The 6,981-nt window shown below is 40.1% G+C and overlaps 1 long non-coding RNA gene across 1 annotated transcript; it reads right to left on the reverse strand.

The window, feature by feature from the left end:
• Positions 1-1,303: 1,303 nt before the first annotated feature.
• Positions 1,304-6,528, reverse strand: LOC132072927 (uncharacterized). The gene is made up of 4 exons (XR_009418442.1): positions 6,410-6,528; positions 2,445-2,529; positions 1,703-1,831; positions 1,304-1,489 (listed from the first exon to the last, which is right to left on the reverse strand). It is a non-coding gene; the product is annotated as an uncharacterized LOC132072927 (long non-coding RNA).
• Between the last annotated feature and the right edge of the window lie 453 nt (positions 6,529-6,981).

The raw sequence follows: 6,981 nt of genomic DNA on the forward strand, positions 1-6,981 counted from the left end.
CTCTGCATGTGAAGAAAGACAGGGATAAGTGTCAGGTTCAGGAGAGATTTCTGCAGACACTTACTTGGTAATCGCTCTGCAAGTGCAGTTCCACATGAACTTTCAAGCTTGCCTGCACTCTGGACTCTGCCTGAAATCCCTCCCTGACTGAAAGGTACCTCTTCCTGCTCCTCTAAACAAAACCCTGTACCTTGTCATATTAAGTTATGGCTCTTTTTCTCCTCACCACTCACTCCTGACAGACATGTGGGCCATCAGCCTTGTTTCTTATGACCTAAATGCTTTTGAATCCAGGGACACTTAGATGAAAATGATTCTGTAAGGTCACAGAGAGAGTCAATGTCACCACTGAGAGAAATTTAGAAAAGCCCAGATATTGTTCTGCTCTCAGACCACAGCTTTCTCAATGCCTTGATTAAAGTGAGAGTTTTCAGGAGTTATATGAGGGATTAAAGACTGCTTGTTAGGTGGTGCTGGGCTGAACACAGACTGTATAATGAGCAAAGAGAGAAGAACAAGTTTACTGAGCTTGGGCATTCAGCCCAGTGTTGAAGGATTGAACTCCAAATTTTGATTTTTTTTTTCCTAATATATATCCCAAACTAATCAAAGCAAAAACTAACTACACCTGGAAGCAGAGTTTTGTCTTGCAGGATCAAGATGTAGAAGTAATTGGCAAAGGCTTGTACAAGCCAAAAAATAAATCCAGAGAGACCTTTCACAGAAAACTCCTTGAGATCAGGAATGATGTGAAAATTCTGTAGTTCAAGACCAGATATCATAAAAGCATCAGAACGTATTGATCAAGCATGGTGGGGAGGAAAAAATGAAACATGCCAACCCCTTCCCTGGAGGGGATTTTAGTGACAGTTCCTGTCTAGACACCTTGAGAACTATTCTGGTGGCCAGACACAGGCCCTCATGCCCCCTTGGACATGGGATGCTGTTGGAGACACATCCACGTGGGTCACAGACTGCCAAAACCAGTGTGAGACCTGCTTTCTAGAGCCCAGAGATCCTACTCAGGCACTGAGATCCCCTTCTCTGCTTCAGAAGTGGTTATAGCCTGAATTGTTCTGATTAATGCTGGAACACATGAGGCTGTTTGCCCAAACCTTGTGAATAAGCAAAACTTGGCAAAAGGTTTGCAAAATACAAGATGGTTATGAAATTTTGCTTAAACGAACTTTTTGATTTATTGTCTTTCCAGAGGGATTTAAAAGTCCTTACATTCCTTCATCAGGAATCACTAACATGAGGAAAAACAACCAGTAACAAAAGTTCAAAGAAGAATTTGTCTTAACACAGGCACACACAAATGTTTTATGTTAATAAAAATTAATTGCGAGGACTTTATTTTTGGTGAGTTTTAACAAGATTCAAATCTCATGTATTTTATCTGTCATCAAAATCAGATTCAGGTTTTGTTTGTTATGACATAGAAGTCATCCTGTTCTCTATTTTTTTTTTTCCAGGCCAGTCCTTCTATCTGTAATAAAGAAGCAGACATTGCACTCAAGCTTTGAATTTGCTGTAACTACAACAATCTGTAAGAGCAGTTCTCAGAGCAACTGTCAGTACAAAGTATATCTTTGCCTTTTGTTGTATAATAGAGGAGGATGAAAAAAAAAAAGAAGGGTGGATATACTTGTACACTGAAGTTGACATGAAAAAGGGAAAGTCAACAGTAATAAAACCATACCCTGTGGAAAAAATGCTGGTTCTTTTCTAGTTGAGCCATATTTTCACTTCAACATTTGGCCTCTTTGGAATGAGTAGGATTTTTTTTTTTCTTCTGCAGCTGCTTTATCTGCCCTCCACTCAATCTGTGCTGAAGATGCCCATGTGAGGAAGAGGGAAGAAGTGGCAGTAATTTGTTAATCAGAATTTGCTTGCAGAGCAGTTTCTTATGCCTGCATTTGCTACAGAGAGCTATTAAAATTTTCTCTTTTACTCCAAGTTTCTAGGACTAACTTGAACAAAAACCAAGTACTGCATGCACCAGTGAACTGCACTGTGTCATTAGCAAGCATTGGCTTTCTAGTTGCACAAAATAACCTCAGAAGAAAGTATGCAATTGGATTACTACTTTGAAATAGGAACCACACCAAAAAGCAACCAAGGAAAATGAGAAGTCACCATATTTTAGTATAAGCAATTAATAGCTGTACGTATTCTTTTAGTGCAATGGGAAATACAAATAAAGGGTTATGATTTGTGGGCTTCCACCTACAGAAAGCACTTCAGTGCATCAGTCCTCACATCTGTAACTGAGGCATCATTTACAGCAAGCAGCTATTCACATGATTAAAGAACTATTCACTGCTAGGAACATGTGTGTGCTCATAATAAGCTTGAATGCTCTCCTCACTGGAGGTTCCTCTTTGTATTTTAAACAGTGAATCCACATACAAAGCATAAAAAAAGCACAAGAAATTACATACCCTTTCTAATCACCCTTGCTCATGCACTCATTACTTCCCAGTGGTAATTACTAGCTGTAGCATCAAGAAAGGATTGTGATCATACCTGTGAATTAATTTCAAAAGGCAGGTATTAATTAGAAAGCATGATGGTAAGTCTATTTATACATACATGCTGGGACTGGACAGTTTGCAATGATGGGACAGGGAACCATAAACCAATAACGAGCAAGCTTAGCTTCTTTCAAATAGTCATAATTTCATTGTTACTAAAATGTAAATATAAGATTCCCAGCTGTTGGAAGTCAACGGAATTACTGCAATTTACACCAGTCAAGCATATGGATCTATATATACAGTTAAATACACCCTTCCTGAATAACAATAGTCATTTCCCTGCAAACTCTGCAATGTCTGGCAATTAGAGCAAGAGACCATGAGTCAGACCTCCTGAGAGTTATTCTGAGCTGAGCTGGCACTGCAATCCCCAGCCTGTGAGTTTGGGAGGATGGATTTCAGAAGCTCTGAACACCCACAACCATAACTGTAGCCAAAAAGGTGTGAGCACCTGTGGGAAAATCACATCTTCAGTCACCTACAATTTGTTGGCTTCTGTAAGTCCTATTTCCATTGTTTTCTGCCCTCTCTGGTTCACAGGTTCTCTGGTTAGGGTTTTTCCATGTAATTCATTCAAACTTAATGACTTAGTCTCATACAACAACAGAAAACAGAACAAACTGCCCAGAGAAGTTGTGGAATCCTCTTCACTGAGACCAAAGGACCATCTGGACACAATTCTAGGCAATGTGTTCTAGAATGAATGAATTAAACAGAGTAGATATTACTGCAGGAAGAGTTCCCTTAACAGAATACAACTGTTGTGTCCCTGTGAAGAGCAGCAGGAATTTAGCAAACATGCATCATTTATTACCAGAGCTTCAGCACTAAATGCTGTTTCAAAAAAGGCAGTCAAGACTATGCTCCTTAGAACTGGTTTTGAGAAAGTAATTTCCCCCCCAAAAAGGTTCCATCTAAGCAGTTCTGAGCAGACACCTAGATGGATCAGTTGGAAAATCACTACATCTTGCCAGTGAGATTCTGCATTGACATTTCAAGGGACTTAAATCTATAGTTGGGCTTCATTTCATAAGCAGTAGATAGCAAGCACTGATTTGCTTAGATAATTATGAAACATTTGTCAAGTAACTGAAATATTGACTTGTTCAGAGACAGTTTTCTGTGTCTACCTTTGGAGGCTTGCAATGCTGCATCTGGGTCACAAGCTGCTGAGTATCTGGTAGAGGGAGGAAAATAGTGTGTCTGGCAATTTCAAGAATCTGCTGCAGAAATAATCACAATAAAAGAGTCCTAAACATATTCTGTGACAAAATTTACTCTCTGACCTATTCCCTAATAGCCTAATAACTTTCTCTGCAAGAGCTTTCTTGTTTAAATTGCTAGCTGATGAATATAGTGCAATTGGAGAGATTCCACAGATGCCTTTGAGGGGAATTTTTTTCAGCATGTGAAAATGTAGTGAGACCAAGTAAGGGGGGCAGCAAGACTTCCCAGACTTGATTTCTACCCCAGGCTCTGCCAACAAGTTATTTTCTGTCTAGCTCAGGATATTTATATTTCTCACCTTATCCAGCTTCTTCTAATCCACAGCCCTAATGCTCTCAGAGGTACTTTGTGGGGTTTAGAGAATGTCAGTAAAAGTCAGAGATGCTGATAGTGAAAGACAGATCTTGCAGTTTGGATGCACTCAAATGTGGGGCCTGGGCAGTGGCCAGTGTCCAGGGGAAGGCAGTGTGCCAGCACAACCAGGTGTCACCTTCTCATAGGATAAACACTGAAAGTGTGAACATGAGCATTAAGTCCATCTTGGCTCACAGGTTTTTGATTTTCAATATCCAGGAGGTTGAAGATAGGTCACCGGAATTTTTATTCTCAGCAGCACCAAATTTCAGCTCAGCCCAAGTTTCTGTGACCTCCAGGTGCTCCCAGGCTCCTGTTCCTTTCCCTTTCATCCCCATATGCTGCTGAATTACAGTGGGTTAATAAATTGCCATGTGTCAGCCAAAGCAAAGGTCCTGATTTTCCACACAGTCTTAGCCTGGGGTGAATATGAAGTAATCCAATTTACTCTTTAAAAGTAAAGCTTTTTTTTTTCAAAATTTGCTGGTTTTCTTTATTGCTTACTCCAGGTTCCTGGAAAGACTGAGTTCTAAGCATGATTTTGTTTTTACAATGTAAAAGATACGGGTAACAAGAAAAGCTCTTTACTGCACAGGGGTTTGGGAAAACCATTTTCCCTTTGCTGTGGAATGACCAGGGTATTTTCCTGCTCCAGGTTCTAGGGAAAGGGTGAAACCATAGAGTCAGTATGCCCTTTTCCCTCTCATCTGCTTGGAGACAGTGCACTCCCACCAAAAAAAAAGAAATGCAAAGATGTTTAACATGCTTTTTACTTTACTGAAAACCAAACCATCATGACTTTGCAGCTCTTAGATCAGAGCAAGTAGTTAGTAAAAGCAAAAAAGAACAATGACAGATTTAGAGAACTATGTGGTATCTGACCTTTCAGTGACATCTTTGTAAAACACTGTCTGCTAAAAATCTCTTGGGAAATAATCTTCCAGATTAGCTGCTTTGAATCTGGGCTTGTAGTTCAAGTACAAGCATAAAATATGTTTCAGACAATGGCAGTGGTAGTTGGAATGTTATCCTGTGCACTGCACTCTCTGTTCTCAGGTTGTAGAGAAACAGAAGGAGCAATTCCACATCAGGCAGTCTGGAGGGAGGCTTGAAAAGGTGCTGCAAATGCAGACTTCATTCACAGATATAAGGCAAGTGACCAGGCAGTTTCCACTAATCTTTTCTATAATAATTTCTGAAAAATGATACAAATCCCCAAATGTCTACATGATAGATAGGTCAGTGTCAGGATTGGTTTTAGTAGTTCTGTTTACATGTGTAAGGTTAAGCACACCCAGCACACAGCCTGTTCAGTCCCTTTGCTGTATCAAGCTGGGCCTTTCCCACCACTTTATTCAGTGACTGAATTTCTCCTAGAAACACAGTTTTGCCAATGAAACAAATTCTTTAGTTTCTATTTAAGGGAAAAATCAGAAAGTTGTTACCTCACCCCCATAGCCTGTACACCATGAACAGCTCTACAACAGCAGTTCCCACATTTTTTAACCTTTCTGATCATGAGAGATGTGTCAGCCACACTTAGTAGCACTCATAAGAAAGCACCTAGGGATTAATACAGCCAGCAGTTGCAGGACTAGAGATTTAAAAACAGTTGCATCATGTAGATTTTGGCACAAGGGGACATAGGTCATTCCTTTGTAATTTTTTTAAGCTATAAACCACCTGATGTGCCCACAGCTGTTGCTCTGAACACTATCAATATTTATAAAGCAGTGCTCAGAACTGCAGCCATGAGCTCTCCCATTACAGAGACACCTTTCCCCATAGCCTGTACACCATGAACAGCTCTACAACAGCAACTCCCAAATTTTTCTACCTTTCTGATCATGAGAGATGTGTCAGCCACACTTATAAGAAAACACCTAGGGATTGATACAGCCAGCAGTTGCAGGAGTGGAGTTTCAAAAACAGTTGCATCATGTAGTAGATTTTGGCACCAGGGGACATAGGTCATTCCTTTGTTAACTTTTTGAAGCTATAAGACACATGATGTGCCCACAGCTGTTGCTCTGAACACTATCAATATTTATAAAGCAGTGCTCACAACTGCAACCATGAGCTCTCCCATTACAGAGACATCTCTCCCTTATTTGCCTGTGAGTTTTAACACAGCTCTCCAAAATACCAAGATCCTCGCTGCGTAACAACAGCAGCTCTTTTCCTTTCAGTATGTCAAATCTCAGCTTCTTCACATCCCTGCTCTCCCCCAGCAGCAGCCCAAGCAGGCAGCATTAATGAGCCAGTCAATTGCACAAAGGTGACCATACCTGTCTGCAAATCCTGCCAGCAATTGCCTCCTGGAACTGAAGAACAGCACTTGGTAGAGAGGAATTAAAAAATATAAAATTAAAAAGATCCCCATAGCTAGTCATGATATGAAGGATGGAGCTGAATGATGAGAGACCCAAAATCATTGAAGGGATTTTCTCCATGCAGTGAGTGGTTATGCAGTTCAGCTGCTGCTCATTGTATTGGAAACAGCTGTCATAATATTATGTTCTCTTCAAAAGTACATAATAATTAAAACATTTTGGCAATTAGGAGATTCAGCTAGAGGCAGTAAACCAGGTGATCTGTACTGCAATTAGAACTGAAAAAGGTAGTGTTCTTTGCTCCTTTTATGCAAAGCAATTATCAGAAATTACTCAGTATTTTGCTTTCCCAGCTAAACAGATTGTACAATAAAATTACCTACTGGTGCAGGGGGGTTCTAGCCCCATCAAGGAGGGATTTAGATGTTATTTTTCAAAACTTAAAGGAAATGTGATGGGCATACTCAGCCAATTTAAAACAGAGGATTTTTTTCTGCTGAAGCTAATAAAGCATTATAAACATTCAC

Source organism: Ammospiza nelsoni, chromosome 5 (genome assembly GCF_027579445.1).
Source record: "Ammospiza nelsoni isolate bAmmNel1 chromosome 5, bAmmNel1.pri, whole genome shotgun sequence".
NCBI lineage: Eukaryota > Metazoa > Chordata > Aves > Passeriformes > Passerellidae > Ammospiza > Ammospiza nelsoni.